The sequence below is a fragment of the Bolinopsis microptera genome, chromosome 11, assembly GCF_026151205.1.
Source record: "Bolinopsis microptera isolate Bmic1 chromosome 11, MBARI_Bmic_1.0, whole genome shotgun sequence".
NCBI lineage: Eukaryota > Metazoa > Ctenophora > Tentaculata > Lobata > Bolinopsidae > Bolinopsis > Bolinopsis microptera.
The window spans coordinates 19,764,113-19,791,012 of NC_087082.1; the positions used below are offsets into that span (position 1 = coordinate 19,764,113).

The window sequence follows — 26,900 nt, forward strand, 5'->3', positions numbered from 1 at the left end:
CCGGAACTCAGTAAGTGTAAACCCAATGACTCTAGTCTCAGCTAATGATCGGGCTTTAATGAAGGAAAGATCTCGAGTTCAGAAGGACGAAAAAATTTTTTTCAAATATTTGACTTAAGATCAAACGAATACGATATTCAACCAATATCGAAAAGGATACAAGGATTGTATCGGGACTTCTATTAAGCAGTACTCACGTCTTAATAGCGTTTTCAGGATGCACTAGCAGTATTATAGGATTGTGTGAGGGCTACTTACCGGTTGGTTGACGCTCTGTTATATGAATGGCTTTATTATGTAGGATACGGGTATCTTAGAACTTTAGGACGCATAATAAACCAATTGATATATGTATCAATTTACGATAAATAGCAGGAACCGTATAACCCTAAATAAACAAAAGGTCGTCAAGACTTCAAGACCTAAGAGACTCAAATAATTATTACCAACCACATGTGATGCTAACTCGCGCTTTGAAACATCCTATCCTTGAAACCGGGGACCACGTCTTAAATGAATGGCCCCGCTACCAACTCCTCCGGTCAACCTCTCAGACAACCTTAAAAGCTTCATAATGCTCAAGAATCTGGGGGCCATCATGAACTCATTACATGCAACTGAAATAAACTGAAAATCTGGAACGTACCTCACAGATCTTTCACCTTGACATCCTCCTGAAAGAAGTCTTAGTATCACCTACTAAGAAGTCCTAGTAGTGTAATCACCACCTAACAGTCTCTCAAACCTTCGAAATCCTATGAAATAAAGTCCTAATCCTCGCTTCACGTTCCCCTACTCTTCCTTCATCGTCCATCAACTGATGGAGTTTTTTAGTCTAACCTATCTCCTTGGACTTGCTTTTTTGCACACATCCAGAAATTTTTATTAGCATTTAAAATTATTATAATTTTGATTTTATTTCAACTCGGGATTGTAAACGCGGTTAAATTTTAGATTTTAAGATAATTTCATACTTTTATTCGGATTTTGTTTTTATCTGAGCTTATTTATTATTATGTATAGCCAAAAAGAGTTCGTTAGTGTCTCCTTGGTAATTTCAAAGTTTAATTCCAGTTTATATTCCAGTTATATTCCCATTAATTCGCGTTTTTGACACCACTTGGGGTCCATTTTGGGCTCTAAAACTCCTATTCCTTGGCCATTTTTTATTTTTGATGGATGATTTGGAGGCCATTAAAGCATTTGACCCAGTCAAAAAAGGTTCAGTTGTATATCCTTTAGTTTTTTGCGGGAAAGTCGCGTTAAAGTTGATAACGTGGTGTCAGTAATATGTACGGATCCATCCATAGATATCGTCCGCTATATATATAGTGAGATATTGATATTGGTGAGCTTGGGCAAAACTCGCTTTATCAGGGGGATTAATATAGTTCGCAATAAACATCTTAAATCGTAACGGATTATAACAGCGAATTGATTAAACAAACACGTGGCACTTGAGTGGAAAATTTGAACATCAGGCGCTTGAAAAATTTATTCCTGCAGAGCACAAATTTAGGTAGGAGGTGGAGAAACTAAGCGAGTTAATTTCGAGCCGCGCTTGTAAAAATCGTAATCGGACAATTGCTCTCCTTTTTGCCGTAATTATTGGCTTTGAAAATCATGTCTTCAGCCACAAAAGTCCCATTGCCGAAGGATAGAGCTGGAGTAATTTTCCAAGAAAACGTTCTGTATGTAAATGATTATTTTTCCAATTTTCGACTAATGATTACTTTAGATGTGTGAAAAATCGCTATCATGATTCGTAAGTTATATAGAAGAAGCCACTACTAGAAAATTTCAAAAACATTTACTGTTACAAGTCCAGCTGTTTGATTGTGGGTGACAACTTGTTAACGTTACGCTACAAGCACTCGTACATAACAATGTCTTGGTTTGATGCGGCTAGTGATCATTTATTAACATTTGCTAGATGTGACCACTGACCACGTGCCATACCTTCGTCAGACAATTATAATAGAACAATTATTTTAATTAAAGGTTATTTTTATCTATATAGCGGACATATGAATGCAATTGACCACTCATATTTATGAGTTTTACCACTTTAATAGTTTCCCATTTGGTTATTTCATTATTTCTTTATTCATTATCTTATAAGATTTGTTGTGAGGAAAATTTAAAAAAATCAGTTATGTTTGAATTTCTCATCATCATTCTAGCTCTGTCTTGTAGTATGGCTTTTATTTGGCATCGACAAAATAGGGTTACATGATTTTCGCTTCGATAATTCATTAACATATAAAATCCTTCTATCTTCAAATTTCTGGCCCAGCTGCGTCCTAGGTTTCAAAGTGTGATACAAGATAAGATGCTGCAATAATTGCGAGCTCCTATAATTGGATCAATTTTATAACACGGATTCACTATTACTGTTCTGTAGGCCGCAATCACACGTTATGAATGTGATTGCGTGCCCGGGATTTAAAATCAAGCTCGCGTGATAGAATCAGGCGGTCCGCGGATAGGGGCCCTGTACTGTCCAAGTGACCTCAGTTATCCCTTATATGCACGAGTTGCTACAATTGATAAGCTTGCTCTTATCCAGGTTGTTAATCGTCAAAAATTTTGTGAAGAATACGTCGTATTCGGTTCTATAAAGGAATACGTCGTAATACGCCGAATACGGAAATTTCTATGGATTGTTAAATACGTCCAGAATACGCTAATACGCCGTAATTACGTGATTTGTCAAAATTAAACATTACAGCTGCGCGACCCTCATCATTGATCATGCATTAAAGGAGTGCAGTTATACATGATAACTTAAATTTGTAATCAAATTTCATGGATAATCCGATAAGCTAACATTTTTTGCGATATTATCAATTACATATTACTACATATTTAATGAGTTGTTGATAAGGGAGCGAGATGTTCGGGTCAAGATCAGTCAGCTTCACATGTGCACTACTCCGGTACTGGGAATTAATTTTTCAGTTTGTTATGCCGTCAGTAATTACTATTAGGGATTAGAGGCTGCTCCTAAAAGGATCTCGCAATTATCTAAGTTTAAGACCATTGTTCTAAAAGTTCAGTCCCCTCAACATATTTGAATTTTTGAATTTTTTGAATAAAGAATACGTGTAATAACGTCAATTGTCGTGGGATTAATACGTATTCGTATTCCCAATTCGTATTCCCTTCCAAATACGTATTTTAACAACCTTTGCTCTTAACTGGGCTGGCATCCTTGACAGGCCATTAATACCCAATTTTAAATTAACGATATCTCATTCTACAGTAGGTTGTGATGGTAAAGAGAATGCTTCCCTGAATCAGCACTATGATGGTAACAAGATGCTGTTGGAATTTTAATTATTAGTTTTCATCTTCCACGTTAGTCCCTACAAACTTTACAAATAGAATAATACCGGTTACGTACTGTAGTGCGAACGTACTCTAGTGCGACACGTACATAGTGCACGAAACCTCATGATCGACACTGTGGGGCAGTAGAGTACGCTCCTGGGAGTAGTGCGAACGTACCCAGTGCGACAGAGAAATTTCAAGGCCGACACTGTCCGCACTACAGTGGCTACTGGACTGTAGTGCGACACGTACTAAAGTGCGACAAAACACTTTACACATTCAATTACCAAATTTTATTACCATTTTTAATGACAAGGTTGTTAGTCGTGTATGGTAATGGGGTGAAATATAAAATCAAAAGATTGCAATCACCAATATTCAATTCAAATCATTGTTCCAACACACTTTCAACTAATCCATCTGTCATAATTCATCAGTAGCTATCAATACAGCGTTCATGCGGGACGGTTCGTAATCAGTCCACTCCTGCATTCGGAGAGGAGGTAGTTGTCTGAGCATCGTCATTTTGGGTTGATTTCCATTGGGTAGATCTGCTCCTTCTTCAGGGACGTTCGATAAATGCCAGATAGTAGGGTTGGTGCCGCCCATCAAGGGGAGAGGAGGTTTGTGTTCGACCAGGTTACGTTTCGTATAGTAGTCATTGGCTGCAAGGAATCCATCTCGAGGGAAAGGGATGCTTCTGCTGGTCCAGGTCACAGTTGTGCTGTTCGTCAGATGAGACTCTCGGAGCAGGTCTTCTCAGGGCTCGCAATTGTTCTGTCGTCGCATTTCTTATCCAGGCAGTTGCGGTATCCGTGTGGAGAACGTTTCTTGAACCAGTAGTGCGTCCAGGAATGCGGGTGATTGAAAGAAGAATGTTGATGTTGTTCGATGCTTGGGTAGAATCATCGTGACCTTAATTATGGCCCAAGCGATATGAACTTGTTATCCCAATCGGAGATATACATCTACGATGCAGTGTGATAGGAATGAGGATCATATGCTGCTTAAGAGTTACCCAGTGGATCACACATGCATACGTGGCTTGAACTGACCCGAAAGGATTATGATCAGTGGTAACTTCGAAACACGTGATGTGAAACCGACGAATGTATTCAGCAAGATCACTTCGAAATAAGTGACGTGACCAGACCCGTCGAATCACTAATGGTTTCCATAAGAAGGATAAGTTGTGCCTGAACTTGGATATAAGTCGGATATTTTGTGATTTGAGTACGCTACCTGAATCGTTTTGTGCGGACACGTACGTTAGTGCGACAGAGGGTGTTTTTGTCGGACTTCGCACTAAAGTACGTGTCGCTTAGAGTATGTGTCGAACTACAGTCGAATACCCCTCCACTGTACAGGTCCCAGTTAGCTGGTTCGCTGTGGAGTGTAGTGATGTCTTCTACTGTGGAGGTACTGGTCTGTTGGAGCTGCTTTCTGGTATTGTGACGTATCGACTAGATAACGGAAGTACTGTGATGTCATCACTAGAAACGGCTAGTTACTGTGACGTCATTCACTAGATAAAACGGCTAGTTCGTGACGTATCACTAGATAACGTCTAGTTACTGTGACGTCATCATAGATAAACGGCTAGTTACTGTGACGTCATCACTAGATAAGGCTAGTTACTGTGATGTCATCACTAGATTACGGGCTTGTAGTTACTGTGAAGTCCATCCACTAGATAACGGGCTAGTTACTGTGACGTCATCACTAGGATAATGGCTAGTTACTGTGAGTCATCACTAGATAACGGATTGTTACTGTGGTAAAAACGGTTTTTCATCACTAGATAACGGCTAGTTTACTGTGATGTATTCACTAGATTACGGCTTGTTACTGTGACGTATCACTAGTTAAGGATAGTTACTGTGACGTCATTCCACTAGATACACGGGCTAGTTACTGTGACGTCATCATAGATAACGGTAGTTTACTTGTGAGTCATGGCTAGATAACGGCTAGTTACTGTGACGTCTCGCTAATAACGGATTGTTACTGTGATCGTCATCGCTAGATAACGGATTGTTACTGTGACGTCATCACTAGATTACGGCTAGTTACTGTGGACGTCATCACTAGATTACGGTAGTTACTGTGACAGCATCATAGATATCGGCTTGTTAATAAGCCATGACGTTAAGCATAGTATAATAATTTACAGAAAAACTTTTTTAATCAAGCCTGTAATATATTTTAGCTGAGCACATCTGATGCACTATTTTGAAGCCTGCCCAAACCATGTTTGACCAACAAACTAGGGCCAGTGACCAAACTTTTAAGCGGTCGTGGACTCCGAGCGCACAATTGCATTATCACTGGCCCTATAGTACTAGTAGAACGCCTTACAAACAAAATGTCGCGTTTTCTGCTGCACATTAACAGATTTGGCGACATTACCATTGCACTGGACATAATATGGTATATAAAAGTATAAGGATATAACACATTAAAGGCCCTCTGGCCTTATACGTGGCCGGAAAATCATCGGCGGCGTTTGGCGGTGGCGTGCAGCACTGTCATATAAACTCTTACTTACTTGTACTTGAAAATTATTGTTCGTACCTTGTTCCTAAGTCGGCTATCAACAAGCTATGAACTTGAAGCCCATATGCGACCATGGTAACCATGATTCAGGAGAGTGAAAAGTGGAAAATAACAACCTCTAGAAATATCTCTAGTTACCATGGAGATACTTACTTGTACTAATTGTACTTGAAAAGTTCTCCTCCTAGTCGTTGGAGTGGCCTGCACCACACAGTAACTCTTTTTCCGGCGAATTAGACCTCTCCAATGTATCCTGTTTGTTACTCTAACAACTCTAAAAGCGCATTAATATGACAATTTCAACTAAAGGCAACTTTATATGTGCTCAGCTATGTTTTGTTCGACAAGCTCCATGATATACATTTTAATCGTTTTAATGAGATCTAATCTTGTGTGAGTTTTGAGCTTGAATTGATAACACTCGTTGTTCTGCATCTTCTATCGTGATGTTATCGACACCTGTGAAGATAGCTGCATCCTCCAGGCCACATGACAGCCAATTTTTCTGAGGTCTGCCTCTTGACCTTTTACCATGCTTTGGGATCCAGTGCAGAAGATAGTTAGGTATTTTTTCTTCTGGCATCCTCATTACATGGCCAAACCATCTGAGCCTAGCTGCTCTTACGAAAGTACCAACAGGGGCGATGTTGGCCCGTCAAGTACGTCAGGATTAGATACGTGATAAAACCCTTTAATTTTCAGGATTCTTCTCAGACATCTTTGATGGAACACCTCAAATCATTTTATCTGCGTCTGCGTGGTATTCCATACCTCACTTTCATAAAACAGTATAGTGAGGATAGCCGCTTTGTATATCCTGATTTTAGTTGGTGTCTTGATGGTGCTACTCTACCATATACAGTATACTGCTAAGCTGATAGAATGCCCCAGAGGCCTTTTGAATTCGAGCTGTTAGTTCTTTATTAATTGTTCCATCCGCACTGATGATAGCACCCAAGTCAGTGAAATTGCTGACCTGCTGTAAAGAAGTGAAATTGCTGACCTGCTGTATAAATATGTGATGTTTCAGAAGCAAGGGTTTAGAGAGGGAAAGTTGCTAGCATCTCGCACCCGGTTATTTATCGACCTTAACCTGTCTAGATCCATAGTGTTTTGTTGCACGTCATCTGTTTATACTGGAGTCACCCAGGACAGATTAACACACTTAATAGCAGCACCTCGTAAAGGATGTGATTCTTCATCACGCACTATCTCACTATGGTCATTGGAATAGGAGAGGTTATAGATTCACGATCACTATTCCCTGAGATTATAAATAATGTCTTGCCGCCTTATATAAAATTATAAACTCATATTAAACAAAACCGGAAACGATGGAAACCAGAATAACTACATAAGTAGTTGTTCTAAAAAAGGTGTTTGATGTGAAAATGGTGCGAGTGATGGTCAACGAATTTCATAAGAATAAATTTGGGCTAGACAGACTTAGTTTATGCGGGCAGACCGGAAGAATGTTCGATTGAACCAAGTACTAGTTTTTAATAATCATTTAAGTATGTAGTTAGTTGAACCACATATTCGACGACCACATAGTTTTTCTGGTTATCTATACTATATTTTAAACTTGACGAAATCCCCCCGGAAACAGGGGCATCGACCAAAAAATGTCCATCTGGTAAGCTAATTTCAGCTCGCAAATGGGTTGCTTTTTGGCAGGGTTGTAAAAAAAGGATAGGAATAGGTATATACTTATATAGCATTCTTAGAATTTTGATTTAGGCTTTAGATTTCTTATACCTTATTCGGGAATATTATAGCGGGTTAATTTATGACTGGGAAAATTAATGACCGGGAAAAATATGGCGGACTTTCCCAAAACCCGCCAAATTATCCCAGTCATGAATTTACCGGTGGCCGACCTTTCAAGTTTTTTTTCAGAGGTCAACAAATTTTCAACCGAAATTTCTGTTTTTTGTTACTTGTTAAAGAAGTTATTTCAATTTACAGTTATTGATATTACTCATAAATAGAAAAAAAGACACGTCTATTTAAAGGAAAATAAATCTAAGCAATAATAAGTCAAATCTTCATTAAAGCGTATTCTCATTCTCATTATCGCTAATGTCCCCTCCATTATCATTATTGATATCCCCCTGCTGCTGAGCGTCAAATTCGAAGTCGTATTGTTGTCTTCACAAGACTTTCAATTTGTCCGCTAGTGGGGCTACTGCTCTGAAGGTCAGCCGGAGCTTGATTTCCTGCCCACCGCTTGGTATTGGGGAACGTCTTGGCTTTGCATCTTCAACTGCTCCAGTAATCAATCTACCGTGGACCATGAAATAGTGGCACAGTTTACTCACTTCTAGCGGGATGTGACCACAAGTTAATTTAACGAAAAACTCCCTCTTTCTTTAGTCTACACACTGCACACGAGAAGCGATCAATCTTTAGCGACTCAGCTGATGTCTCTCGCTCCAAGTCCATTCATGGGCAAGAGAAATGAGAATCACGGTTTATCCTGAAATCTGATTTCTATAACCAAATTGTGATTTTTATAACGAAATTATGGTAGCAACAGCCAATAAAGTTACAGCCCTCCATCCACTGCTTCAAAAGTCTTCTCTAGCACATATGAGACTTCAGGTAAAATATAATGATCACCACCCCCTTGGAACCCCATAATCTGACTCGGCGGGTTTTATTTGACATACGTTGCATGCCACTTTTCGCGCGCGAAGCGCGCGCCGCCGAAGGCGGTGAGGTAAAATAAACGTTAGATAAAAAAAAAATATTATCTCTGATATTGGGATACGAAACATGTATCAAGGTTTTATTATGACTGGTAAAATTTTTGACCGGGAAAAATATGGCGTAATTTTCAAAAACCCACCACTTTATCCCAGTCATAATATTCCCGAGTAAGGAAATTAACGTCGGTGAGGTAAAATAAACGTTAGAATAATGCCGTAATTTCGTCAAAGGTTACCTGCGCCCGTGCGCCGTTGCGCAGCAACATCAAAACATTGCCAGTGCGCGAGCAACACAGATTTGCAACGTGCGTTGTTATGTTTTATGATATTTATATACTTCATGATTAGCTCACGCTATAACTATTCATAACTTTTTTTGTGATTGATATTTTTGATGCGGTAAAAGGTATCGATTAGGGAATTCGATTACTTATAACTTACTTACTTTGGTTACTTTGGTTGTGTTTATCCTCGTAGCAGGAAGGGTCATCAGATTTCTGACCACCTCGATGGCGAGTAGTCTACCAGGGAATTAGACCAGCTGCAGCTATAACCGGAAGTCGGAGGGTTGTCCGGTATCAAAGCAATAAACTTGGACAAACTAACTAACTTTGTCGTCAATTTCAAATACAATCCATACTTTTTGCAGTACAGAGCTTAAACTTTAAGCTTTAACTTTAAGTTAAAGCTAAATGGTGAAGAGATTAGAGAAATTTAAACATAAATGATTTTGTAAATTTCTTCGAACAAAGCTTTCGACTTGCGGGTTTTTAGTATACTATGTATAGTCATGTATACATGACTGTTTCAGGTCTTGAAAGATTTTCTTGGGGTGATTTCTATAGCTGGTCAGATTGTTCAGCCGACTGTGGAGGAGGCACTAGATCCAGATATAGGCTGTGTGAAATTAGAAAAAAAAATGCAATGATTGCTATGGATACCCCATTGGGACAGTCATATTGTGAAGGGAATAGTACCGAGTACCAGATCTGCAACTCAAAGAAATGCCCTAGTGAGTGTAACAAAACAATTCGCGACATGATTCTAAGTTAGGAATAAGTTTTACCAACATTGCTTTTGTAACTACTCAACTATATATATCTGACCATATATTTTGGACATTTTAAAGTTAGATGCTGTTAGTGTTCAAATTAATGAAGTACAGCAAAAATTCTAAAACTTGCCAGATTATATACCGTCGAATTTTGTGTACCGTTATACCATTGTTTAATCCCCAGAAATGTGCGACTTCGTAAATGGGAAGAGTTCTATCCCATGTACGACATGGGATATAATGTTAAATAAAATGAAAAATCTTAATATATAACGTATTAAAATTGGACTTTCTGTATTTAATAAATATAATCGTCTAAAGCATTGCTTACTATTACAGATGAAGTTCAGTTTTCTCTTTACGGGACGGATGGTAAACCAAGCAACGGAAGTGCTGGAGTAGTTTTGGTTAAAGTGCTTAACCGGGTTTGGCTACTAATGTTTTATATTGTATTATTGTAACTGTCTTAATGTGAAAGTAACTAGTATAAAGGCCCCGTGAACGAATATTTAATATTATATTATATCTTTATAATATGTGTATTTCAAAACGTCTTTACTGCACCAGCTCAAGGAATAAAAATGTGTATCCGAAAATATTGAAAGAGTTGGAAAATGTTTCAGTTTATAAATATTTATAAAATTGTCAATCAAAACATTGTTAATTTTTATTGATATTCAGCACAAACTGCGTTTTCACAACATTCTTTTGTGTGGTTTGGCCTAGTCGAACAAAAATATATTTGATAAATATCTAAAATTTGACAATATTTTTCATCTGTTTTTGTTTTCAGACAGCAACCGTCTCTCTGTCGAACTTCTCAGACTACAAAGCAAATGTCATATGCAAGAAGCTTGGGTATGATTATGCCGAGGATTGGTTTGATTTAGATAACGAGTACTTTTGGGGAGCGATAGAAACCTGGTAAGGAACGCTTTATTTATAACTGTTTTAGTGCTTAATGACAAACTTTGTGGCGATGTTAAACAATGTGCTTCTGTGAAAGCGGGAAAACTTTTGACTTAATTTTTATTAGAATTGATTATTTGATCAATGAATAGAGACTTTGTATTTAATTAACGAGCAAATTTTGATTTTGCGGCTTGGATCAAATTTGTCTGATTTTTATTTCATTTTGCTCAATCCCGTTTCTCAAGATGGTCAAAAATACGGTCTCTTTTGCTCCTAAGCATTTAATTTCAATATCAACTTCAACTTGAGGACTGCTCCAACAAAAAATCCCTTTTAAACAAGTGCTGAATTATAATTGTGCAAGTGTACATTATGTTCTCATCAATTAAATTCCAAACACAGGATCACTGTATTAGATGATGCACCAGAACGATACCAAGAAATCCTGAAACATGGCGATAACAAAGAAAATACAGCAATGAGAAATCTGCTAGATCATGCTAGAGTGATGACAAATTTTTCTTGTGATAAAACTAAAAGTGATTTTGATTTCGATAGCTGTTCTTATTCCTTGGAGAGGAGACATTTCCGTACGGGCAATAAATATAATAACTATACATTGGGACTTCTTTGCAATGTACAGCCTGGTAAGTCCTAAATATACCATTTATCTTAGCATATTTCTTTTTATTTGTTGTGTCTAACAATTAATAATATAAAATATTAAAGAATATACAAATGGACATTTATTACTTATTTTCAGTTTATTCTTATTTTCACCTTTAGCGGCTGAAAAATATTTACGCTGCACACTGCACACTGGTTTTGAAGCAACATTGATATTGTTATTTCTTTAAAAATTATTTCAGGATCGTGTAACATTGCCGAAACTAACGGATTTTTTAAAAATGTTTGTCAACAAGACGAAAATTTTAAAATTATTGAATGCATCGATTCCTCAAAATATTACGTATATCTTCCACGTAAGCGACCGAAATCAGCAAACTACCGCTACCCTGAAGTAACAAAGCTCTGTTCTAAGGATCCTCGCATTTATCAAGGTTGTATAGATGACGAGCAAAACACCATATCATTATCACTGATGTTACAATCAGGAGACAATTCGAAATCTTTTTGTAACAGAAATTTTACAAAACAGATTAGGGTAGTAAAACCTGATGTTTTCACCCTTATCCCTGATGATCCATTTTATATGGCCAGGGGTTTTTTTATGACTAATTTTACTACATGTAATGGATTATGTGAAGTTCATGGTTGTCTTGATGAAGCGTTGTGTAATGGTTATCGTTATGGTATATTTTGTGAGAGTATCACAAATAATATGTCATATGTGAGCGTGCAACAAATATGCGATACCAGAGTTGATTGCGAAAGTGGTGAGGATGAAATTGGTTGTAACAAGTACAATCATCATATGATAGATCTCTATACTGGTAAGAATGGTTTATTTAACATAAAACCTCGAGGAAATGAAGCCATCAATTATTTGGATTACAAAGATAACCTTGCTCAGAAAAAACTGTATGAAGATGTCAAAAAGAGCAAACAATGCCTTCCAACATGGAATCCAATACCGAATCCAGAATGGAATCGAGAATCATCGTTCTCATACCAGAGGCTTTCTAATTTTACAAGATGTTCTGCGCTAATTATTTATAGAGCTTTCTATATTGATTTATCAACAAACATAATGAAGCAAGTTGACGGTAAGCCGTATGTGCCATACTGCAAATTCTTTATGGATCAAACCAATTGTACGGACCCAATGAGAGGAGTAGTGTCGTGCATGATTGACGGCTACCCATCTACAGTGTCTAAATTTGCCACCTGCGTTCAGAACCCAGGTTTGTGCGATGATGGGTTTGACAGCTTATGTTTGAGAACCAGTCGCTCTTGTAATGTCCATAAGCATCGATTTTGCAATGGAATTTCAGACTGTTCCGATAAAAGTGATGAAACATCCAAGATCTGTGACAGAATGACTTTGTCTACATGTTCCCGCCGATATCGTCACGACAAAAAACTTCCCATACCCATCTCTTGGCTGATGGACGGAAGTAAAGACTGTCTTAAGGGAGAAGACGAAACAGAAATCTGGCCAACATGTGGAATCGGCAGATTGTCTCGTTATGTGCCTGACAGCAGTAAATGTGAAGATGTTTACATCTGCAGCCCTAGATCGTACCATTACGTAATGTTCCAAGATCTGTGTAACGGTTATGACATTTGTGATCATGCAAGAGTTTGCGGTCAGACTAGATCATCCGAACATGTTTTCACAAACCCCATCGCCATTGGAACAAGAAATCCATTGGAATTTCTTATACATTGTGTTGCCGGAGTGAGTACAAGTTTAGGTCACTATATATCACAATGCGTCAAAAAAGATTTCTTGCCAGTCTCAATTTTTGGACTCGATGGTATACCAAAGATTGTTTTACCAAAGACCATGGTAGACTGCACAAACGTATATGGAAGAGTGTACGTTTATCTTAGTTGCTTGAAAAAATGCAAAGAGCAGCCTGTTTGTCCATTGCGACCACTTAACTATGACTCATGTAAGATTGATAATCAATACGAGGACAGGATTTTTACAATAGAAAATAAGAATCGCCTGACCTTTTTAAATAAAAATAAGAAAAGTGGACGGTATCAAAATAACATATTTCTCTGCAACAACGATAGATGTGTCGATTATGACAAAGTTTGCAATTTGGTAGACGATTGTGGCGATAGCTCAGATGAAGATACATGTATTAACAACTTTTTATGCATATCTTCAAAACGCTTCATTGGACGGAGCCAGAAATGTGATGGGAAAATAGATTGTGCTGACTACACCGACGAGTGCAATGAGGACTGTAGAACAACAATTATTTCAAAACTCTCTCTAAAGGTTTTCAGTTGGGTTGTTGGTTGTGCAGCAGTTATCCTAAACTCTGTCAAACTTTTTAAGAATTTTAGACACCTGGCAACCAGACATTTTACGTCTGCATTGAACAATAAAGCTCTGACAACTGTCATTCATATTGGGGATCTAATAACGGGACTGTACCTGTTAACCATCGCTACTTTAGACTCAGTCATCTTTGCGGAATCATACTGTAAAGAAAGATATAATTGGTTATCCAGTGATGGGTGTGCTTTCTTGGGAGTGTTCAGTACATTCGGTGGTCAAATATCCCTCTTTTCAATGACAGTTCTCAGCATATTTAGGGCTATCGGTATCATCAAAGTCCAAAAACTGACATCCAAACATGCAGCTGCAAAAATGGTCATCATCATCGCAATAATGTCAATTGCATCATTTTATCTAGCCTATATCCCCTTAATGGTCCGATATGAGGATATCTTTGTCAATGGCATGACATATAATCCAAACATTACAATATTTCCAGCATTTGTGACCAAAGACATGCACATTAACAAGATAAGCAAGTATTATGGAAGACTCGTTGACTCTGCCGTGTACACTTGGGCAAAAATCGATAGTTTGATAAGCCCAATGTTTTCAAACCAATACGGAGGCATAGGGAGACGCAAAGTTCATTTTTATGGCAATGATGGCGTTTGTCTGTTCAAATACTTTGTATCAGGAGAAGACTCACAAAAAGTTTATGTATGGTCAAATCTAATCCTGAATTTTGTGTGTTTCACCATCATATTTATCTGCTACAGCAAGGTTTTGTTCTTTACAAAGAGCTCAAAACGACGAGATAGAATGTGCAATAACGAAGCCCAAAATAGGCGCTCAAGAGATAAAGAGGAACCCAATCTTCAAATAGCCCTCATAATTGCGACAGATTTCTTTTGTTGGGTCCCTTTTATATCGGTGTGTATGTTGCATTCTTTTGAATTAATGGATGCTACAGCCTTGTATCCAATATCTTCGATCGTGATTCTACCAATAAATTCTGTTATAAATCCCATTCTATATCATGATTACATAATCGTGACAATCAAGTTGATGGTAAATAAAATTAGATATTGGGTATCTCTATTTTACATGTCTTATATAAGACGATGTTTACTATCGATAAACAAATTCGCTAGAACTTTACGAAAGAAAAGAGATGTGGAAAGAAACGTCGCCATGACTCCGCAATCTGCTTTCAATGCAAATGAGCTGTCAGGACAAAATGAAGAAATCAGAACTTGTAATAATAACAAAACTGTCAACAAGGAAGATTCTACTTTTTTGCACAAAAATGATGATACTATGGACTTGGATTCTGCTTCAAAATCAGATATCACAAAAAAGAATTCCACCACATTAAGGGGGGGGGCCAATGGATATTTTTTTGTGAAACTTGATTTCGAGATAGCAGTTGACCAACAAACTAGGACCAGTGACCGAACTTTTGAGGGGGTCCCGGACCCTAACCGCCAAACGGTGCCTGCGGGGCAGCCACGCCCATATTTGGTCCAAATTAGGCCCAATTTAGCCAAATACCCTGAACATGCCCAAAACCCAAATTTTAGGTGCTCTACTTGTAGCTAGTGGTCTCCTGAACTCGTATATGAAATTTCATCAAGATTGGACAAAAAATGACTGAGTTATGAGCCAAAAACCATATGCCCATATTTGGGCATACGCACCAAATTTGGTAGATTTCGTCCCATAAATTGGTCAAATATCAATATTTTTCACTGAAACTTACTTTATATGAAAGGTAAGCCTAAACTACATATTCTCTGTAAGTTATAGCTTTATATCTGTTTAAATGTGGATACTAAGGCGAAAATACCACAAAAAATGAACTAAATTGCCCATATCTCGGTTCGCGATATTCGCGGAATTGATCTCATTAAAATTGTAACAACTCGATCAGTTTTCAAAATTTTTCCATGAAATTTTCGGAATCGACTCGAAATCGCATTTCCACCTTAGTTTGAGAACAGATTTTTGATTTAGGCCTCAAAAAAAATTTGGCGGCCAAATTCCAAAATTTTCCCGGAGAAATTCAGAATTTGGCCGCCAAATTTTTTTTGAGGCCTTAATCAAAAATCTGTTCTCAAACTAAGGTGGAAATGCGATTTCGAGTCGATTCCGAAAATTTCATGGAAAAATTTTGAAAACTGATTGAGTTGTTACAATTTTAATGAGATCAATTCCGCGAATATCGCGACCCAAAATATGGGCAATTTAGTTCATTTTTTGTGGTCTTTTCGCCTTAGTATCCACATTTAAACAGATATAAAGCTATAACTTACAGAGAATATGTAGTTTAGGCTTACCTTTCATATAAAGTAAGTTTCAGTGACAAATATTGATATTTGACCAATTTATGGGACGAAATCTACCAAATTTGGTGCGTATGCCCAAATATGGGCATATGGTTTTTGGCTCATAACTCAGTCATTTTTTGTCCAATCTTGATGAGATTTCATATACGACTTCAAGAGACCACTAGCTACAAGTAGAGCACCTAAAATTTGGGTTTTGGGCATATTCAGAGTATTTGGCTAAATTGGGCCTAATTTGGACCAAATATGGGCGTGGCTGCCCCGCGGGCACCGTTTGGCGGTTGGGGTCCGGGACCCCCTCAAAAGTTCGGTCACTGGTCTTAGTTTGTTGGTCAACTGCTATCTCAAAATCAAGTTTCACAAAAAAATATCCATTGGCCCCCCCCCTTAAATAAAACAGAAACTGAATATTCGAAAATTTTCCTAACAGGAAAAGTTTTCGCGAGCAAATTCAGTATTACGCAAACGATATTGACAACCATTCCTGAAGAATGCGAAACATCTTAAAACGATGATTTTATCTTGGAAAAAGATAAAGGAAAAAGGAAAGGCTCGATTTTTTTTAACTGAAATTTTTATTTAACTGAAAGAGAATGGTATTATTGCCGTGGAATATACTTGATCGTTAAATGATTGAATAGATATGATTATGAAGAGACAATTACTATTTTAGAGAACCGTGAACTTCATTTCAGCAGGCATAAGTCAAGACACTGGTGTACATATCCCAGGCCCGGCTATGCCAAGTGAAAATCTATATTAAATCACGGCACTTTCTAGTATTAGCCACAATAATCCAAATGAAACTTACAGTTTCATTTAAGCCCCACTCTCAGCCCCGCTCCCATTCTGGTAATTAGTGTTTTTGGCAACCCTGAACGGTGCACTATTACATAACACACATTGCACCAGTCCAGCAGAGCGCCAAGCTTCTAGAATCATCCCCAGCGCAAGCCCCAATTACCAGCAGTATTAGGGAAGCCGACGCGACGCGACTTAAACCCAAGACTAATTTCTCCCAACCAGTTAAATCACGTAAACAGGGCCAACCCCTGTTGCCGCTTCCGAGCACAAATCCACTGAAAGTTTTCAACACAAAAGTGTCTGGGATCCATGAATCCCGGGGTTCCACGGAGTAAAAATTAATTTGATTCAGTTGCTCCCGGACAATTCTTGTTTGCAAGACTTTCATCCCACTATATAAGCCGTGTAACATTGCCCTGGTACAGTTTTGGTAATCCAGCCGTATCCCTGGCTGAAGCCAAAACTTACAAAATTCGAAAATCCTCCCCTTACCAACTTTATGGTTTATTGACCCAGATTATCCAATGCTGGCAATAAATCTCAAACTTAACACATCTTCACTACCACTTTTCCATTCATAGGGTGATCCACATTATTGTTTATTTTTTTTGACGATGCTTGTTTATGTATTTAGCCCCTGCCATTTTACGTTGCATTTATCCAAGTCTTTTATTAGTACAATTTAAGGTCAATCCTAAATTAACGATCATTTTATATCCGTAATAAAGTAATAAGCAACGAACAAATCTTAAGCACCTCCTAAGCTATACGGACGGCCTTATCATATACGCATTAAGTCTATAGTCCTGGCGGGACATTGAATCCCGTGACCCAGCTAGCTGCACGAGCTTAAGATAGGCCACATAAATCATAATTGCTAACCGGGCAAATAATTAGTTTATTGGCGGTCATCCTGGCATGAGGACCAGTAGCCATAATATAAATTCTATCCGCCACAAGCTCGTGCCTTGTATCGGTCATCCTCTTATTCATCATGATCCAATCCTGATCTCCTCCTCTTCACCAACTCAACTCTACATCAGGTTATGTACCCTTTCTTTATTTTATATCCACGCCTAATCAGCTCTAAGAGAATGCTTTTAAGCAAACTAAATACCTTGGTCAATGATCATCACATCACCTAGCATTTTAGCTAACTTATAGCCCAAGCTCTTAAAAGGCAGCCCTTACAACTGGGTATCGGGTGTAGAACTATCCCTTTACATTTTAGCTTCGAACTCAAAAACATATTTATTTCCCATTTCATCTATCACCGCGAAGATTGACAAAACCTCACCACTCCACTGCCTCTCACTGGTTCGAGCAACCGCAGGAGAACTTGTATCAAATTGACGGAAACTTCGACACCATCTCCCCTCCTAACAGTATCGAGTCTGTCCCCTCCCTGGAGGATCTCTACAGCTTCTTCGAGACCTCAGTCCTCAGCAAGCCAGCGGAGGAGGAGGTGGCGGGGTTGGTAGTGGGAAACCTGCAGAACCAATCTCTGAGAGAGGACGTGAAGAAGGAGCTGGACTGCGAGATTAAACAAGAACGTCTGGACGAGTCTGAGGAGATTATGATTGAGAAGATTGTAAATTTTTTCCCGATCCATGACTCAAAGTGCCGAAGGCACAAAAGAGTCAAGGACAAGGGTTAGCGATCGAGGTTTTTTTTGATATGGTAGCTTTGCGACCGTGCCTGCGTACGTACCTGCCCTTGCGCACTGTTATCGCCCACGTGACTTCCTGCGCAAAGTTATTTTGCGCACAAATCTGAATTAAATAATTGTTGGTGCGCGGCGCTGAACTGACCAAGTACATTATTAATTTCACGATGTACATATCCCACTAGGCACTAATTGATAGCATACTATTATTATTTTGAGTTACTATTACTATTTTGCACAGATCCGTGTCGGGTGACAGGTTGCATAAACAATAAGCATTATATGGTATGAATGCTTCTAAGACCGAGTTCATGACCATCAATATCCCTGACACTGTCGACTTACATTCTATCTCAGGCCGCCAGATTAAACAGGTTGATGACTTTAAATACCTCGGCTCTTTCATTGCGGACAGTAGAAAGGATTTCAACACAAGGAAAGGAATGGCCTGGTCAGCCTGTATTAAACTGCAAAAAGTCTGGTCCTCTGGCATTTCCGAACAACTGAAAGTCAAGTTCTTTAGAGCCTGTGTCGAACCAGTATTGCTCTATGGATCAGAGACATGGACCATAAACAAGCAGCTTGAGAAACGCCTCAACGGATGCTACACCCGTCTTTTAATGAAGGCCAAGAACATCTCGTGGAAGAAGCATCCAACCCTCAAGCAGATCTATGGCAACCTTCCATCTATTGCCTCAGTGGTTGCGTCGAGGCGTTCCAGATTTGCTGGGCATTGCATGAGAGCTTCTGACCAAGTTATCTCCACTATCCTCCCCTGGCGACTTGCCCAATCGGGCCGTGGAAGGAGACCACTCACCTTCCTGGACGTAGTAGCTCGTGACACTGGGCTCCAGTTAGACGACCTTCGAACTGTTATGTGCGATCGAGACGTGTGGAGGCAGACAGTGAATGGGATTTCGATTGAGGATCGCCCAAAGTAAAAGTAAAAGTAAGTATGGTTACATAGAAATATACACGATTTTCAAATTCAATATGGAATTATATTAACTTGGTGGCGCTCGGCCTGTCACTCCGCTATATCTGCATGCTTATAAACAGTTAAAACTGGGATCTCCAGGTTGTATGGAATATGATAAAATACGCCATCACGGATCGGGAAATTGAGCGGCCATCCACAAATTAAAAAGCGGCCGCATTTCTTGTTGCCCTGAGAGTTCTTCCTAAATATATTTTGTTTCATGTTCATATTCGTTCTAATTGCTATTGATCGAATAAAGATAATTGAAATTATAACAAATATTTTCAGAAGCAAGATCTCCTGAAGTCTCTATTTTACTGCGGCTGATCTCGAGTTTACCTTTTGTTGGATCTTTCTTAAAAATGGACATTGAACAGCGACGTAGATTGTGAATAGATAATTTTGTACCGGGGGACGAATGAGACATTTTTATTGTGAAGGATGATTACAGCTCAATACAAAAGAAAAGTTTTAAAAAGTAAATTTATATGCAAAGTGCTAAAAAACCTCCGGGAAATGTTAAAATAATGCGGACTAGTTTTATGATTTGGGTCGTATCAGACTCCCTTGGTAGTGAAATAGAATAAAGTTGATGAAACATGCGATATTTTAAATGTTTTGTTTGCGATTAATGTTAATTAATATGCTAAATGTTTCTATATTTTAGATTAAAATTAGATTAGTTTTGAGTGATGTTGACTCTTTATAAAAACTATTTTATTTGACATTTGACCCTGGTCATTAGAAACACCCCTAAAAGTTCGTTTCTGAAAAAAAATTTAAAACATCCGTAATTTCATTTCTGTTTTAGTTACGCATTCAATTTTTTGTATGCGTATAGAAAATTAATACGGCTTAAAAATGAGATGTCCGGCGACCTCCTAGCTCACTCACAAGACTCAGTAGGAGTGATTGAACTGCGAGGGACAATTGAGGCTAACGAATTTACTCATTATTTTCAAAAAAGAACATTCTCGTGTTACGTCCATGATATCCAAGTTGCAAGTATAATCCATAGTGATTATACTTGATCGAGATCTAAGCTTTAATTATTCGAGGTGAAAATGAGGCTAACCACCTTTTGAGAGGGTGAAATGAGGCTAACAAGTATACTTTTGTATATATTTTTGAGCAGGTTCGGTATTGTGACTATCTAATATGTCAACAATAAAAATGTATTCATCCTCTTCAAGCTCAACATTTCAGAAATCGCCGAGTCTACTTGTAGGAGGCTAAAATGAGGCTAATAAAGAATTCGACCGCATTTTAACTTTAATGTACGGTAACAGGTTAACAACTCACAAGTTACTTGATATCTATGTTGCACATGACATTCCGTCGGATTATAGCTTTAAATATTCGAGGTGAAAATGAGGCTAACCACCTTTTGAGAGGGTGAAATGAGGCTAACAAGTATACTTTTGTGTATATTTTTGAGCAGGTTCGGTATTGTGACTATCTAATATGTCAACAATACAAATTTATTCATCCTCTTCAAGCTCAACATTTCAGAAATCGCCGAGTCTACTTGTAGGAGGCCAAAATGAGGCTAATAAAGAATTTGGCCGCATTTTAACTTTAATGTACGGTAACAGGTTAACAACTCACAAGTTACTTGATATCTATGTTGCACATGACATTCCGTCGGATTATAGCTTCAAATTTTCGAGGTGAAAATGAGGCTGACCACCTTGTGAGAGGGTGAAATGAGGCTAACAAGTATACTTTTGTGTATATTTTCGAGCATGTTCGGTATTGTGACTATCTAATGTGTCAACAATAAAGATTGATTCATCCTCTTCAAACTCAACATTTCAGAAATCGCCGAGTCTACTTGTAGGAGGCCAAAATGAGGCTAATAAATAATTCGACCGCATTGTAACTTTAATGTACGGAAACATGTTATAGACCCACTATAAAACTTGTAATTGTAGCCCGAAGGTTATTGAGACTTTATCGAAACTTATGTGAGGTTGGATTGAGGCTACCTTCCCTCCTTGAGGCAAAATTGAGGCTAACAGATACACTACGCAGACAAACGTCACTGTGCCAGCTGTCAAGTATTTGCTGAGCAGCAGCAGCAGTTAGATGAAGAAAATGAAGTTGAGGAAGGAAATGTATTAGAACTGTTGGCTAGAGTAGGCCCCTTACTTCTATGGAGCTCTCTGGCCAATTGCTCTGGCAATGCTCTCCATGGGGCCATGTAATATCACATGATCTGATATCATGCCAAATTAGGCTCTAAACAATAAAGTATAATAAAAATGGATCTGTTTGAGAAAGTTTTGCAAGGGAAGTTGTTATTTCGCTTGACACATCTCAAACGCAAGGAAATATTTTAAAACAAATTATAAGTATAAATTTTTCCATATATTTGTAATCACACTGATTAATGCACTAAAGAACAATAAACCTACATTAAGTTACTGATTTACACCAATATTTAAATCAATACCTCTTAATGGTAGTACAAATGGCGAGTGAGCTCTAAAAAAGCCGAGAAATTAGTATTGTAATGTACGATTTTGAAAATTATAAGTGGTTGTCAAATAGGTCAAAAGTAGAGTTATATAAATAAAATAAAAGCATTCAACATTAAAACTATCGCTCATAAAATATTATAATAAGCAGGAGTTAGCCTCAATCTTACCTCTCAAATGAATACAGGTTAGGCAGAAACAATTTGAAATTGAAGGGCTAGTCCGAAGAAGCAGTAGAACAAGAAATGAACAAAACCTTGATAGTTAGCCTTATTTTACCCTCCATCAAAAGACAAAGGGTAGGTGGAGTCTACCATCGACCTAAAGTATCCATATAATGTATACCAGGGCAAAGGATAGTTTAAAGGACGTTATTGTTCAAACATAATTCAAAAATCAGAAAATATCTGCTAGCCTTATTTTACCCTCCATTAGAAGGAAATGGCTGGGCCAGCTTTCAACTTAGAGCATTCATCTCATGTATTTTAGGTCAGAGGATACCTTGATAGACGTTATTGTTCAAACATAATTCACAACTTAGTAATGCCTTGTTAGCCTCATTTCCCCCTCCATTAGAAAGAAAAAAGGGGTCGGCTGGGCCAGCCTTCAACCTCGAGCATCAATCTCATCTATTTTAGGTCAGAGGATACTTTGATAGACGTTATTATTCAAATATAATTTCAAAATTATAAATAATCTGTTAGCCTCACTTTACCCTCCATTAGAAGAAAACAAGGGGTCGGTTGGGCAAGCCTTCGATCTAGAGCATCAATCTCATATATTTTAGGTCAGAGGATACTTTGATAGACACTATTATTCAAAAATAATTCAAAAATTAGTAATAACTTGTTAGCCTCATTGTCCCCTCAATTAGTGAAAAAATTTCCCTCTTCTCTCTGGATTCTGAAAGAGTGAGATCTGATGAATCGATTAAACATGTTTAAACTTTTATAGCATGCTTGGAAGCTGTTATTAGGAGACAAAATGTAAATGACTCGTTAGCCTCAATTTGCCCTCGACTAAATGCTTCAAAACTTTTATTAATCGAAACAAAATTAGTTGAACTATAGATATGTGAAATATCATATGTCTATCTTAAAAGTTCTTCCTGTGACAATCTTCTAAAGTTAAAATGGGAAAATGTGGACCATCTCGTGCGAACTTTCCTAATGACCAGGGTCATTTATAGTATTTACACTTTTCAGACGCAGAAATAATTTTAGTTGTTGTGTACGGAATGAGATCAAACAACTCATACTTTCTCCACATCACGTGTCTTAACACCGATTTAGTTACCATTTATCGTCATCTTCTCACAACACTTTTAGAAACATCTCTTAAGTGCCAGCTGGTAAAGTCTAGTGCACACCCGCGCCAACTTTGGATTGCGATTTTCGATCACCGCCGACAGGTCAAGTCAGATCAATACCGCATAACTAACAACCGTCGCGAACAATCTGACCTTGACAGCTCAAGTGAGCATCACGCTCGCGCAAAGCAGTTAAAAACCAATGTCTGTAAGCCTGTGTTCAGTGCCAGCGTACCATCTCCGTTTGTCCTCTCTTCTCCCCGTTCTAACACTAGTTTTCCTCTTCGGAAATCAATTGCTAGCACAGTATGCTTCCTGGTACCAGATGGTAAATCTCATGCAGATAGAAAGGGCTCCTGCGCCTCAACACCAACTAACAAAGATGATTCTAGGGAATCTTCAAGTCAGGAAGGTGAAAACGGAAGTGGAAACTCTCCCAACAGTGTAGGACAGGACTCTTCGTCAAGCGGCCCCCAGGACAAAGGGGACAGTGATGATGACGACGATGACCCTAAAAAATCTGGTAGAGAATCCTTTAAAGATACCAGCCTCTCACCCGATCAGGATAACAAGGATGAGGAAACGGAGCCCGAAAGCTCCAATCACCCTATTAACTATAACAGTGAACATGATGGCTACACTTCAAACCAAATCCAGAGTCAAGATAAGAACTTTCTCACGAGTACCTTGGCTTGCTCCGGAAAGCTAGAACTCAACTTTGGACCTGAAGAGTCGGAAGAGGACCTACGCTGCAGATTAACACCAACGGAGGATAATCTCAGCTTTTGTGATGAAATAACAACTGTAAGACGGTTAAATACGCTACCAATCATAACAGGGCTAAACGACCCTATCATCAGACTGAGAAACCTCTCATCATCTCCAGGATACACCTCGGTCAGCTCAGGAAGTCATTCTGCTGAGCCCCCTCGAGACATATTCCACTGCAAAGCTCTCTTCCCAACTCAGCCTGCGAACATCCTTTACTGGTCGACAGACAGTACAGTATCCTTCAGGAAATATGGAATTCACCAGCGTGAGTTCTGTCTATTCAGCTCTCGCTACTACCCGAACAAATCATGGGACACATATGATGCCAAGGAATTCAAAGAAGTACCTATCTTACTTCAGTGCATGAACCAAATCATAAGCGATCATCGCATCGATGAGAACCCCTCTCTCAACAGCTGTCTGGTCGAAAAGATCAAAATGAATGAACACACACCAGAGTCAACAGTCTTTCCCCCCGAGCTCGATTCATATGCAGAGGAAAACTCCGCACTGGCAATCCTCTGTCTGGGTGAACAGAATGCTATCGATGTCATACCCAAGGCACACTCCGGAACTTTGCTTGATAAAGTTGAAGCAGGGAGGCTTTCTCCGGATCATGGGGCAGCAGTATTCTTGTCGAAAGATGCACTCAAACGTCACCAGGTCCGGTCAGGGGTTGGACTTGATAACTCTAAAAGAACCGATGCAAGAACTTCTTTCAGACTTGTCTTCTTTCGCTCAAAAATAGACCCTGACGGCACGTTGTCATGGGACAGTGAAGACATTCCCAATGAGAGCATCAGAGCATCCAGATTCTGTAATACTCTAAGCTTCAGAATGGGCCAAGTACATATATACCAACAAATATTGGATAAGCTTACCCTAGCTGACTTTACTCTGATACTGGATGCCATGGATCAACCCACATCTAGTAGCGACTCTCTGAATGATATGAAAACTAGAACAGAAACTCTCTTAGCAGACCCTTACTCACCCCCCAGCTATGCTGCTGTAAGTGTGATATTAACTAAGATGAAACTGAAAGACGCGAAGGAGGAGCTTGCTGCATGCAACCAGGAAAACAATGGTGCTGTAGCTCTATTAAGACAGAGACTAGGTAGATACCTAACTAGGGACACCGAACAGTCACGGGACACAAGTGGAGATCTCTTCTCTTACTCCCCTGAACCACCACTCTCCGAAACTGCCCCAGTTCCAAACAACGATGTGTCTCCTAATGAATTCTGTTTTACTAGCTCACTGCCCAACGCTAAGGACTTCCTAAGATCGCAGCTGGACAAAAACTCCTCTACCCAGCAGAAATCCAAAACAAAGAGAAAAAGAGTTCCAGCTGACACCACCTCTGGACTAAGTTTTCGAGGACTTGAAACTTACATCAAATCACTCGAATCAGTTACAGAAAACGAACTCACAAAGGAACTCGGATTCCTCAAACTGAGTAGTGAAGGAAGCTCAAAAATCAGGAAAAAGAGAATCACTCAACACCTGAAGAACCCTAATAATCTCTCCGCTGCTACATCTGAGCAACTCAGTGATGTGCAGAATAGACTGGAAGTGATGGAAAGGTCTAATGTGTCAATCAGCTCTATTCTTACCGAAATAAAAACCGAGATTAAAGAGCTAAAACTCACGATAACTGAGATGACCCCTGCAACTAAATCAACCGGGAGCTGCCAGGTAGCAACAAAATGCTCAAGTGGCGCAGATCTACTGAAAAATCTGTCAAAAGCTACCCAAGACACCAGCATGCTCCTGGAGAAATCTGAAATAGGTCTGAAAGGGCTCACACAAACCCTCAAAGACACTATGTCTGTAAAGAAGGATCTGGAAGTTTGGAGTCAGAGTGTCTTCAAAAGGGAAGAGAATGAAAAAATCAATGAAATCCATGAAATCATCTCTGCCTCAAATTTCAGAAACAACCAGGCAGACCCAGCTCCAAATGTTAGCCAAAGCTATGTGAGACATATCCCCAGGTCACCAGCTGACACACGGACTAACAGTGACATCCCCGGGCTGTCACCTAATCAGGGACGGTCTTCCTACAGGAGAGAAGACCTAGAACCCAGACAAAAAGGCAAGATAATCACAAAAGAAAGTGCAACAACTCCTCGCAGCACAGGGAGATCCAAAAGAGCGAGTAACCCAGTACAGCGCCAACAGAAAATTGTTCTCCTCTGTGACTCGACCATGCGAAGCTTTAAACCTGACGAGTTTCCAAAGAGGTACAATGTCTCTGTAATATACAGGCCAAGTTTGAAAGAACTTGACTCGTGCCTCGAACGAACAGTAGAAGAGATCTCAAACCTCAATCCAGATGCAGTGTACATTCACCTTGGTACTCGGGACATCCAGGAAGGCAACAAGGCTGATATTGTGGTGGGGTCATTAATCAAGTCTACTGAAAAGATTCTTAGACAGACCTCACAACACTGCCAAATATTCATCTCTCACCCCTTTCTCCGCGACCATCCTGGAGAGGAATGGGGTAAGAATAGTCGACTCATCACAGAGGCAATCAGAAATCTTAAAGATGACAGTGAAAAGGCTGATTTCTGGATGAGATCAAGAGAAAACAGAAACAACAACTTCTACCCGGGGGGATCGGATATCCCACACGACTATCTGTTTGTCCCAGATCAACCTCATCTAAATGACAGAGGTATCAGAGTAATCATGGGAAACTTCAAGACAAGTCTCAATAGTACATTTAGCAGGGACCGTACTTGAATTCTAGTCTCTCATTCTCAGCTCCTCCAAGTCTTCCGAGTTCTTTTCTTCTTTCCTCCTCTCCTCTTGCCTCTCTCATCTTCTATACCTGACTGATGAACATCGTCAACGGTATAATTTCCTGGAATGTTGCAAACATTCATGGCTTGCTCGGAAACAAAGTTGAGGATCCCGAATTTGTCAAAATCATCAGTCCAAATGATATAATCTGCCTCCAAGAAACCGGATGCGAAGTTTCCCTGAAAGGATACAAATCCTATAGTGACATCCGCAAATCAGGTAAAGGAGGAGGAGTAACCACTTTGGTTA

At 39.0% G+C, this 26,900-nt stretch overlaps 2 protein-coding genes across 2 annotated transcripts in view; both read right to left on the reverse strand.

The window, feature by feature from the left end:
* The window catches only part of LOC134822809 (chitooligosaccharidolytic beta-N-acetylglucosaminidase-like), a gene marked incomplete in the record, with an annotated part of 941,725 nt that overhangs the window by 112,306 nt on the left and 802,519 nt on the right, over nucleotides 1–26,900 (reverse strand).
* LOC134822812 (prefoldin subunit 1-like) overlaps nucleotides 1–26,900 on the reverse strand; it is a 112,423-nt gene that overhangs the window by 83,109 nt on the left and 2,414 nt on the right. The gene's annotated exons all lie outside the window — the stretch shown is intronic.